Genomic DNA, 13,217 nt, shown 5'->3' on the forward strand with positions numbered 1-13,217 from the left:
CTTTTGCAAGGCAGGGAATCTGATGCCTTCTTATAACTTGTCCATGAAATCAGAATAAATGTTTTTCAATGTGTAGGGGTGCTTCTAATGGAATGAAGATGCAAGTTACTATAGTGTCAGTCTTCAGAGATGTTCCATTACTTAGAGCTTTCCTGTCTACCTAAGTCTTCAAAGAATCCTTGCTAGAGAGCTTTGGTGAGTAGATTACGATTATTACAGAAGATCATTAGCCCAGGATAAGGAAACTTACACATTTCCCTTCCTTTTGTGAGCCAGGTCTCCCTATGTTGCTCAGGCTGGTTTCAAACTCCTGGTCTCGAGTGATTCTCTTGCTTGGCCTCTCATACTGCTGGGATTACAGATGTGGGCCACCTTACCTGGCCTGCTTCTATTATTTGTACTCTCTGAATAGAATAAGAATAATTCATCAGATGTCTCTTAATCTACCAAATAAAATATGCATTGGCACATCTTACAGATAGAAACGTTCAATTTTGGAATATATTCTAAAGTTATCACTGAGGAACATGACCTTCTAAAATCAAACAGTTAAGCAATTTCTGGTATTAACTTTGTTTGTAGATGTAATCCTACAGTTTTTTGTCTGATAAACCTGCTTCTGTGTCTTCTCACTAATTCTGTGGTTTATCTGGGGAAAGGAAGCCAAGCCTTAATTATTGAATTGGCTTACACTTTTTTATTTATGAAAAAAAATCACATTTACTAAGAACATGCTAATTATTTATGTGTACTAGTATGTCTGATGTAAATAGAAGTTCCCTTAATTTGGAAATTTGACAATTCCTTTCATGCAATAGTAAAATTTATTGTTTTTAAAAAATTCCAGATAAGACAAAATTCTCCATTCAGATGAAACTGACTAATCATTTAATATTCTTGAAAAGTGGATTATTTTGCTACTGATTTGCAATGTAAAACCTCAGCTTAAAATCTTAATTATAGGGGTGGCGCCTGTGGTTCAATGAGTAGGGCACCAACCCCATATACCAAGGGTGGTGGGTTCAAACCCGACCCTGGCCAAACTGCAACAACAACAAAAAAAATAGCTGGGCATTGTGGCAGGTGCCTGTAGTCCCAGCTACTTGGGAGGCTGAGACGGGAGAATTGCCTAAGTCCAGGAGTTAGAGGTTGCTGTGAGTTGTGTGACACCACAGCACTCTACCAGGGGCTACCAAAGTGAGACTCTGTCTCTACTTAAGAAAAGAAAAAGAAAAGAAAAAGAAAATCTTAATTATAAGAATCTCTTTTTTTAATTGTAAAATACTTTTTCTTATGCTTGATTATTTTGAAACTCTCAATGTATCTTATAGTCAATGTCAAATAAAATTTGCAAGCCACCAAGGAAAAAGGAAAGTTGGTAAGTACTTGTCAGTGATACAACACACACCCAAATTTAACACGTCATCCAATTTCCACCTTAGTTAAGAGCTTAGCATTAGTATCATCACACTCTGGTAAATTTTTAATTAAAACCATACCCTTATCACTTGAAATTTCTTCTTAAATTGATATTATGACACAGATATAAAATAGTTATTTTATACCAGATTACATGTTTTACTTCAGGTGATAAATTGAAAGTTAAATTTGGGAGAATTGGTGGAGAATTTTCTAAGACAGCAGAGGTTGGTATAGCCAGTGTAGGTGTCACAGACGTCTAGCACAATGGCATTAAACCCAGCTGATTTCTAAGACATGCTATTCAGCTCCCAGTGGTGGTGCATCATTTAATTACCAGAAGCAAAACTACAAATTTAGCTAAGTAGAGTTGAAATGAATGCTCGGTACCTTTAGAATATCTCAAGCTCATGGTCAAGCCTGTTAATAGCAGTGTCTGATGACACTGGATGGTGTGCCAGGGCCAGCAGTGTTTTAGAACAATCTTTCTATCTCAAGTATGAAGAAGGCTTAGACCAATCTTTCTCAACGTATTTTGGTGGAAGACTTGATCAAATTAATTGAGATGCTTGTCTAGATGACATCCCTGGGGTCTACTGCTTACCCTCAAAGTCACATTAATAATGACGGTGGGGCCAGGAACAGGCAGTTTAATAAGCTCCCATGATGGTTCTGGTGTTTGAAGATCATCCATAGACTCACTGTTTTTAAGTTAGAGGAATAAAATGGAATTCAAATGTAGTTACCAGTTTTGCTTTACTAAGCTCAAAAGAATACTTGTAAACATTTAATAGAATATTTTTAAGTTTAAAAAGAATGTGATTCTTACAGTCAATGATATTTTACAATTAAAGGGCCATGACATTTTAACAACAGTGAGCTAACAAGTCTTATATAAAAAGGATGCATTTAAGTTGCCTTATGGCTGTGACCCCTATTCACAAGAGCATGAGGTCCAAGACACAGACTATGGGTTAGGAACTGGAAAAACCTTGTCCCCTATGTTGGGGTAAAATATTTCAATACTGTTTAGTAAAAAGCCCCACAGAACAGAGATGGGCAGATGTAGACCACCCAGCCAAGTGCCCAACAGAGTAAGCTTGGGTAAAATGCTCTCAACCATGATGATTTTAATCCCCAGGAGACATCTTTGGTTGTCACTTCATGTGGGGGACAGGGAAGACACCAACAGCCAGAAGTGCCACTAAACAACTTTCAATGCATAAGAAAGATAGCCCCAACAAAAAATTACCTGCCCCAAATGGAAATAGTGCTGAGGATAAAAATATTGTCCTAGAGAACAACCTTCTATAAGCTCCAGTTTTTAGGCCTACTCTGGACTTGGAAACAGAAAAGAAAGCCAAGAATGCAATACTATTTTCCTTCAAACCCATCAATTAAAAATCATGGCAGAGATGAGCCAAAATCCCGAAAATTATGCCTGAAGCATGCTTTGCCTCATAAATTGAAATATATTCTCAGCTTGGCCAATGATATTTATAAAAAACTAAGATTCATTAAAGAGACTATGGTAGAAACAGAAAAGGCAATAAAGAAAAAACAAGTGATGAAATGTCAGGAAGAGAGAGTGGAACCTATGATGGAAATAGCAACTATCAGGCTTGGCACCTACACAGTGGTTATAGCACCAGCCACATACACTGAGCCTGGCGGGTTCGAACCTGGCTCAGGCCAGCTAAAGAACAATGACAACTGCAACAACAAGAAAAGAAAAGAAAAAGGCAACTATCAGAATTAGAATAAAGGCATCGGCATCTGTTCTGCTCATCAGGACAACTTGTACCTTAAGGGCTCAAAATAGGAAGGAAGCAACATAAATAACAGCTACTTCATATTCTATATTATCTAGTTTAATTCTGACAAGAACACTATGACATGGACACCAATGTGCCCATTTTCAAGATAAGAAAACCCAGGTGTAGGCATGTGACTTAGACCTGGCCAACTGGATTCATTGGTTTCTGCCAAGGACTCTGAATCTCCAGGGAGGGATGGAAAGACAAAAGGATATTGAGAGATGATTTTTGGAGGCAGTGATTGTGGAGTGAGTCAGGAATTCCTCATCCCAGCAGCCACAGCGGCGCTCAGCTCTGTGTCCTAAGCCCATATTCTTGTCAGGGCCGTGGCTGTGTCCTCTGCTGACTGAGCCCTCAGTTTCTTTTTAGTTTTTTTTTTTTTTAAGCTTGTTTATCCAGCATTTTTGTCATGTCAATTTTAAAAATCCACCTATTTTTCAAATAATTTATCATCATCTGAAATTACCCAAAGTCAGTTTCAGTGGTTTGTAAGCAAGAAGGCTGACTGCTTCAGGGAGGGAAGGGGAAGCAGGGAGTTACTTAAATAGGAAATGGGGAATGGAGTTTCAAATCCAAAGAACTCTAGCTCACCATCCCCATTTCAGGGACTTGCGGCTCTGACCATGACTTTCAAGCTAGACAAGGTTTGATTCTGTGGCAGGGAGAAGAGAGGGCAGGATGGGGAAACGCTGGGGAAGTCTAGCTTTTACTTACTTTTCACTGGTTTTCAATGGATTTACATTTCCTTAAAGGAAGAAGTTTGACTTTGTCTTTTAAAACGTTACATGGTGTTCCCCCCATGCATTCTTCTACAAACGCTTCTCATGTCCACCTCCCTCCTGTCATCTTTCAGCTTAAATGCATCTCACCTTCTCAAAATGGCCCCTCCCACCATGCTTCTGCCTCTTACCACAATCTCCCCCCCCCTTTTTTTTTTTTTTTTTTTTGAGGCAGGATCGTGCTTTGTTGCCCTTGCTAGAGTTCCATGGCATCATCACAGTTCACTGAAACCTCAAACTCCTGGGCTTAATAGATCCTCCTGTCTCTGCCTCCCAAGTAGGTTAAGACTACTGGTTCCCACCACCATGCCCAGCTAATATTTCTTTCAGAGGTGGGGGTGAGTCTGATCTTGAACTCCCGGCCTCAGGAATTTCTCCCACCATGACCTCCCAAAGTGCTAAGATTACAGGTGTGAGCTGCCACACCCAGTGTCACAATCCCTATTTTCTTCACAGTGCCCACCACCCCACATCATTTGATTATTATTTGTTTACGTGTTTATCCCCCCTGCCTTCTAGTCTACCTTGTTTCCAACAGTATCCCCAATGCCTAGAAAAGTCCTGGCATGAAGTTGATATATTTTATTTTATTTTTTTACTGGATGCATGTTATTTTTATTATAAGTGAATTTTATTTTTATTAAATCATAGCTGTGTACATTAATGCAATTGTGGGGTACCATGTGATGGTTTTATATATGATTTGAAATATTTACATCAAATTTGTTAACATAGTCTTCACCGCATTTTCTTAGTTATTGTGTTAAGACATTTATACTCCACACTTAGTAAATTTAACATGTACCCTTGTAAAATGCACCCTCCATCCTCCCCCCTTCCCTCCCCTCCCTCTCTTTTTTCCCGTTCTTCCTGAGCTATAATTGGGTTATAGCTTTCATATAAAAGCTATAAACTGGTTTCATAGTAGGGCTGAGTACATTGGATACTTTTTCCTCCATTCTTGAGATACTTTGCTAAGAAGAATGTGTTCCAGCTCCATCAATGTAAACATTAAAGGGGTAAAGTCTCCATCTTTCTTTAAGGTTGCATAATATTTCATGGTGTACATGTACCACAATTTATTGATCCATTCGTGGATCGATGGGCACTTGGGCTTCTTCCATGACTTAGCAATTATGAATTGGGCTGCAATAAACATTCTGGTGCAAATATCTTTGTTATAGAGTGATTTTTGGTGTTCTGGATATATACCTAGTGGAGGAATTGAAGGATCAAATGGCAGGTCTATTTTTAGATCCCTAAGTGATCTCCAAACATCTTTCCAAAAGGATCGTATTAGTTTGCATTCCCACTAGCAGTGTAGAAGTGTTCCCTTTTCTCCACATCCATGCCAACATCTCTGGTTTGGGGATTTTGTGTTGTGGGTTAATCTTACTGGGGTTAGATGATATCTCAAAGTGGTTTGATTTGCATTTCTTTGACGATTAAGGATGATGGGTATTTTTTCATGTGTCTGTAGGCCATGCACATGTGTTTTTCAAAGTTGATATATTTTAGATGGGTAGATCAGTGGATGAAATCTAAAGTCCTTAGCCTTTCATATACTCTCTGTACTTTCAAAATAACTGAAACCTGTGTGGTTTTATATTTTTGCTACATGAAGATTAACGGGGGCAGGAGAGTATGGATTATTTAATTAGTTGGATAATAATCCCCCCAAAAGTTCTAAAAGCAGAGTTTTAAAAATTAAAGGGATGGATAATTTACTATCTATAATTAATGCTATTTTATTAATATCAAGGCACTTTTAAAAGAAGTTGAATTCTCACAAATATATTTTAATTGATGTAATAAAATACTTTCACATAACCAACACAAAAATTGTTTACTGAGCACATGCTGGGTTCCATGCACCATTGTAGCTGCTGGAGAATTAGCTGTGAGCTGGGTAAGCACAGTCTTTGCCTTTGGGAGGCCCAACATTCTGCTCCAAACACATGTGGTGAGTGATACGACAGATGGGTCCAGAGTGCCCTGGGAATACACTGGGGTAGCACGTACCCCAGGCTGGAATGGAAGGTGGATGGTGGGCCATGAGGCCTAGGATGAACTCTGTGGGAGAGTTAGCTGAGAAAAGGAGGAGGGCAGGAGGGAGCATTCGAGGGAATCAGCAGGTATCAAAAGCAGTCCCGTGAGGAGGTTGGGGTGCAGAAGCACCTGGCGACCACATCACCCAGGACCACGCTTAGTTCAGGGGTTCTGGGCCAGGGGTGTCAGATTCAGCCTCTTTCCTCTAGACGAATGCCTTCCACTGTCATTCCAGCCTTTGTGTGTGTAAATCTTTATCATCAATGCAGAGTCCAAGCATTTCTTCTAGGAATCATTTCCTAATCTTCCGGATGAAAGAAACTTCTCTCTCCTTTGAACTCCTACTGTTCATCGCTTTATTTACAGGCTTTATTTACCCAGATGGCTACACTACCCTACACAACTTAGACCCAAGCCTGTGTGGCAGCTAGCTCTACCTATGTGCTAGTATTTATAGGTACTTACGAACACACGTTAACTTTTCCTTTTCTCTTTAAGTGACTTGAGAGCACAGATCCATGGGCATTTTCTTTTATGCCAAAAACATGTCACTGGGATTAAAAATCTAGTTGTCTGTATCAATATGAATTTAGAATGTCAATGATATATTAGTTCAGTGAGAAACATAAAGAAACATACATAGTGTATTTTAGAAAATGGGTGCAAAGTTGTTAAAGGTGTGTTCTTAATAGTATTCGGATATGGTGGGAGTGAGAGGATGACTCTGCTTTTCTGTGAAGGTCAGTTCGTTTTTGAAATTTTGAAACTCACTTTTTGGTTTCTCTATTTCATGACTTCAAAGGAGTCACAAAAACTCCATCCGCTAAAGGTACCACTTTGTTTATTATTTCTGGTAATTCCTCAAGGTATTGTGTGTTCCTGTTAAGAAGTTGTGCTGCCCTACTCAGCCATAGAATAAAAAATAGTGATCTAGTATCATTTGTATCAACCTGGATGGAACTGGAGACCATTCTTCTAAGCAAAGTGTTGCAAGAATAGAAAAATAAACACTCCATGTACTCAGCACCAAACTGGAACTAATTTAAATTCACATCTAATGGGTACAATGAAGATGGGTGAAGAGCACACTTAGAACTTTGGCACAAAGGATTGAACATAACCAAAATGTTTATGCTCCTGTAACAGTCTGAATTTTTTTAAAAAATTGTGCCAGTTACGAATATTTTTGAAGCAGTAAATTATCAGTACTACCTACATTGAGAGATATCATATCATAAAAACTATCAGTGTTCCTTTCTTTGCATTTCTCTTCTTTTTTTAACTTTCAGGGTTAGTCATTTGAACTGTACATCTGTTAACCAGAAGGCCAATCGCTTAACTGCTTTCCTGATGGCTGTATTGAAAAACTCCCACATCTCACCGCCATCTGGTACCATTAACCTCTGCAATTATTTTAGGCAATCTGTGCTAAAGGTTGTGTGTATGTATGTGTATGTGTGTGTGTGTGCATGCATGTACGTGCATTGAAAGACATATGCATGGGGAATTTTTCCTTGAAATTCCTTTCAGTAACTTAGAAGAGTGTGATTTGCATTCGCCATCCTCATTCTATTAACTCTCAGTTAGAGCATGAGCATCAGACACTGTTTTGGACAGCGTCCACACTCCATAGAATTCTACTTTCCTTTTACGGTTTTTTCTCACACACATAGTTTGTCCTTGAAGAAACAAACTCTCTTCTCCCTCCCTTCATCTTGCCTGATGGATTTCAGAGTCTCCAGGAAATGCTCCCCTCAGGCAGTACCCTGCTGCCTGTCCCAAGTCATACCATTTGTGAGTGAGGAGTTCCTACTTCCAGTTAATCTTTGAGGCTGCAATCCTGGAGACAGCTGTGAAAACTCAGATGTGATCTAGGAGCAGCCTCGAGTTAAGCCCTGAGAGGTTCAATTACTTCATTAAGGGGGAACACAACTGAGGACATGGGAAGAGGCACAGTTTATTGCTGATGGGAAGGAGGCAGAGGAATGAGTGTTGCCAGATGGTCTTAGTGACAGCTCTGGGCATACAATAAAAACGTGCAGAAATAGAAAAACCAGTCAGGAGTAGTGGCAGGAGCCTGTACGCCCTGCTCCTCTAGAGGCTGGAGCAAGAGGATCACTTGAGCCCAAGAGTTTGAGGTTGCTCTGAGTTTTGATGCCACCCAAGCACTCTACCAAATGCGACAGAGTGAGACTTAGTCTCAAAAAAAAAAAAAAAGTGCAGAAAATACATACACAGTATTGGAATCTTGATAATAATCTACATTACATTTTATGGTTTGCTATGGGTTATATAACATTGATTAACCTAAAATGTTTTTCTCTTCTCCCAAGCAGGGAAATATTTTAAAGTCATCAAATTGTCTCTCTTATTGACTCAAAACTCAATCTGCTGCATTCATAAAAAGATAAGCTATACAGAACACAATAAATCTTTCCCACTTAGCAGTGCCCCCAAATTGAAACAGAATATGTAGTTCATTTTACCAAATTTGGAAAGGTGATATCTGTGCTGGAATGAGGGGAACCAATGATAAATGACGTATTATCAAGATGTGCTCTTATCTAACAGATAGGGGACATCTTATCCAAGGAAACAAATGTCTAACAAAGGACAAAATCACCAGATTTGGATCAGGATTCCTTGAGAGTTTACTCATATGCATAAATATAGAGACACTGCTTGACCACATTTGAAGGAAGATTTCATGGTGAGAGGAGCTGCTGTATTCTCTCTATCTTGCCAAGAGTAGTGATTCATCAGAATTAGCCCAAATCAGAACATTCCAAGTGAATTTTCAATAGGAGAATACTCTAGATATTTTGAAGGCTCTGTGTGTGATTTCAGCATTTCAGGGGTAAATGTTTCAGATCTTTAAACTGCTAAGTAATCCTTCCAATGGTGAAGAAACAATTTTTATAGTGACAACCTTACTATCAATTCCTTTTCTCAAAATATTTTGAAAATAAATTATTCAACAAATCTTTTTTTACATGTCTGTACACGTGCTGAGGCATGTGCTAGGTGCTAGATATGCCACTTAAATGTAGCACCTGTTTACATATATGTAGCCAGAAAGATTATGCACATAGAAACAAATGTAATGAATTAAATGATCATTTAAAAAGTAAAGATATTTAAATATTTTTGATAAAACAACACAACTGCCTTATATTTTATGATCATACTGCTGTAAATCATGTGTTGACAAGAGAGAAATATTTAGCATTTCAACTCTACCTCACTGGTGACCACATGAACATGAGTTGGGAGTCGGGTCTTATCTACCCAGAGACACCTGTATTAGGATGCCAGTAAGTCATCTAAAGAGCAGACTGGTCTAAGAATATGTGAGTCTGGTATAGAGAGTAAGTAGAAAACTTTTCCTCAGTTAAAAAAAAAAAAGTATATCTTCAAGGCATAGCGGGTAGTCGTAATGATATAATTTACTTGGAGAACTAAAATTTCATTGATTTTTTTTCTGGGCAGAAAACTCTGGTACCAACTCTCCAGAATATTATGAAGCACTTGGTCAGCCTCCGTGACATGTAGATAAAACTGTGGTGGACCAGCCACCTGGCTGTCTGAAGCCTTGATTAGAGGATGAATCTATTTACAGTCTCAAAAAGCTGGTGACACCTCTTGGTGGACGAGGAGAAAGAGTTTATTTAAATAGAGAGCCTGAAGATAGATGTGACTTCTTATTTCACACTTTTAGCTGAGTTGGCCCTGAGTTCATTCTGCATATCTTTTAATCAGTGGACAGTTCTGGGAAATACTGAGTATGTAGAAAGAACACACTATTGACTTTGGCTGGAAACAGAGGATTGTGAAAGGAGTGTACTGGCTGGAAAATGGAATTTGGTATCTGAGAAGAATGGCCACTAAATGAATACATGAGTACCCACAATGCGTTTACCACTGAGCCCTCATTGCCTAGTCAAGCTCCTGAGGAGGCAATGAGGGCTGGGTGGTAAACAAGACGGGTGAGTACAGAGAAAAAAAATCCAGAAAGCAAACAAGAAAATATCAGGTGGTGGTGTGTGCTCTGAAAAACAAACAACAGACAGTGATCAAGATGACAGCATGGGAGGGCTACTAATTGGTCAAGGAAGACCTTTTAAAGAGGGTGACACTTAGGCTGACGCTGGGGTGGATGCTAAGGTGGGAACTGGTTGTAAGACTGAAGAATAATGAAGGAAACACCAGTTGGGATGATGAGGTCATGTGATATGGGCAAAGGGTCAGCTCATAGAGGGTCCTGCAGGCCATGGAAACGAGTTTGTGTATTTCCCTAAATGCAGCAGAAGGCAATGGAAGCTTTTAATCAGGGATATAAATGAGCTATGGTTGGTGGAGTTTTTTATAGGTCCATTTTATGTGCTGCATGTGGAAAATATTTGAGATGGGCAAGGCTATTTGTATTTTAAAAGGCCCAACGCTTTGCCATCAAAGACCCTAAATCTCTAGGCTCCAGTCTAGAGCCTAGCAGAGTCAAGAACGGGTTCTCCGAAAACGTTTACTCTTCTTTGAGGGATGGAGGTTTGACAAACCCTGTTTTGATGTGGTTGTGGTTGTTGTTTTGTTTAATTATAGCACAAAAACTAAGTTTAACAGAAAGCAAAAATTGGAGAGGGCAGATAAAAGCAATCGATCTTCAGCTTCTCTTGTACTGAGGAAAACTAATGAGTTATTTGCTTCAAATTGCTGCCCTTCTAATGCAGCAGGGTCCTCGAGGTAAGAAGCTGGCAGAGGCCTGTTCCTCTTTGGATAGATGGGAAGGAGCAACCAGGCTCTGTAGGAGCAGAAGGGCTGCCGTCAGCAAAAGCAAAAACGGTGCCCACAGGTCCTGTCCTGCGCTGCTGCCCGGGGGAAGGGACTGGGGTTGGTGGCCTCACTCTCGCCTCAGCAGAGGGAAAGCTACGTACAGGGTGGGCGTAAAGTTCGTGTGCGGTTTACTATGTTAAACTATTTTAAATTGCGCACGAACTTCATGTCCACCCTGTGTCATCATTCCTTGTGCAACTCCATTTTCCATTGATTTCCTTCACTTTTCCCCTCCAGAAAACCTTGGTTTTCTGCCTTCATGGGAGTCATAGTGAAAAGGCAGCGGGCAGGACAGACCAACCCCACAAGGTGGTCCCGGGGGAGAGTGGACGGCAAAGTGACCCAGCCAGGACAGACCAACCCCACAAGGTGGTCCCGGGGGAGAGTGGACGGCAAAGTGCTCTGGTTCTCAATGTTTCCTGTCATTTTTAGAAGTGTTTCTTTAAAAAACCAAAACAAACTCAAATTTGACTGGGTTAACCCTCCCCTTTTTTTCTCTTGAATGTTTTTAGGGGGGTTAGCGTGTATAAAGGACACTATTCTATGAAACCCCCAACAGAATTCTGACCCGGGAGAGCCTCAGGGTGCCCTGCAGAGGGGTCTATTTGCGGGAATCCCGACCCCTGGCAAGTTTGACCTACATGCTGTCAAGACCCAGCGGTCATACGGGGAAGAGGGAAGAGGCAGGCAATGGGTCCCACAGGATTATTGATATTTCCATTTCTTCCCTCTGTGAGCTGGAGCAGAGACTTCACCAAGAGCCAAAAAATCCCAGATCTAAACCGGCCTCACGTCTCCCAGCTGAGCCCAGACTGGAGCGGCTCCCTTGCAGGCGAGCTCGCAGCCAACCAGAACCGCGCTGTTGCCAAACCTTGCCTGGTCATCGCGTCCTGGTATTCTCCATTCATTCCTTATGTTAGCACACGGAAATAACCATAACTTGTTTTATTTTTCTTTCTTTTCAGTTTTCAAAAGAAAGCACATTTTAAAAACTCTTCAAATGTTTACAGGCATTCTTTGTTCAATGCGGAAAACTAGGTACTACAGATAAACAAAAAGATGAATAGAATCACTTGCAATTTCACTCCACAAAAATAACTACTGTGAGTATATTTTAAACACTTTCCGTCCTTTCCAACATGTACTTACACACAGAGGCATTGAATTACACTTGCTCACCCACCAGCAGCCCCTCTCTTAGCAATATACCAGTTAATGTTTTTAAGGGTAATTGTAAAATCTCAAAGAAAATTGATAAATGTGAATCTTGAATTTTTCTTAATTTTTTTCTCAAACAGTTGGAAAAGTTTCCTGGGCATCTCATGTGAACGCTATAAAAAATAATTTTCTAGGCCATTTTCCTCTATCTCCTTTATTGCTTTTTGTTTGTTTGTCTTGTTTAGTTTTTATAAGACAGAGTCTCACTCTATTTCCCTGGTAGAGTGCTGTGGCATCACAGCTCACAGCAACCTCAAACTCTTGGACTTGAGCAATCTTCTTGTCTCAGCCTTCCAAGTAGCTGGGACTATAGGCAGGTGCCACTCTCCCCAGCTAGTTTTTCTATTTTTAGTAGAGATGAGGGTCTCGCTCTTGCTTAGGCTGCTCTCAAAGTCAGAACTTCCTAGCTCAAGCAATCCACCTGCCTGGGCCTCCCATAGTGCTAGGATTACAGATGTGAGCCACTGTGCCTGGCCCTTTATTGCTTTTTCTTTTTCTTGTTAACAACACAAATGTGGCTATGTTCTCCTCACCTACCCCTTTCCACTGACAGCATCTTTGCTGCTGGTGGGGGCATCTGATATCTGAAAGAATATTCCTGGTGCTTAGTGCCTAAGGTATAGTAGTCCCTCCTTATCTGTGGGAGATACAGTCCAAGACCCAGTGGGTGCCTGAAACCGTAGATAGTACAAATACAAATGCAATTGCCATCAATCAGAACATGTGTGGTCATGTCTTCCACACACCAGGTAATGCCTCTTACATCTTAATAACGCATTTATCATACACTCTGATAAACTTCTGCGGTTTGAGGTGTAGTAGCAAAACTAGCACAAATTTCTTGTTCATTCCTCACAGTTTCAGGGATAGAAGATTCATTCTTAGATCTTAGTGAGCTCAGCATTTGATTTTTTCCTTTCCTTATTAAGTCAAGTACTTTCACCTTTTTGTTTATTGGAAGCACCATACAGCTTCTCTTTGGGGTTTCTGAATTGCCACAATCACTACTCTTGCTTTTGGGGGGCCACTGTTAAATAAGGGTTACTTGAACATGAGCCCTGAAATACCACGGCAGTGCGTCTGACAACCAAGATGGCCCCTGGGTGAC

The sequence above is a fragment of the Otolemur garnettii genome, unplaced genomic scaffold (genome assembly GCF_000181295.1).
Source record: "Otolemur garnettii isolate 467f Iridium unplaced genomic scaffold, OtoGar3 scaffold00007, whole genome shotgun sequence".
Lineage (NCBI taxonomy): Eukaryota > Metazoa > Chordata > Mammalia > Primates > Galagidae > Otolemur > Otolemur garnettii.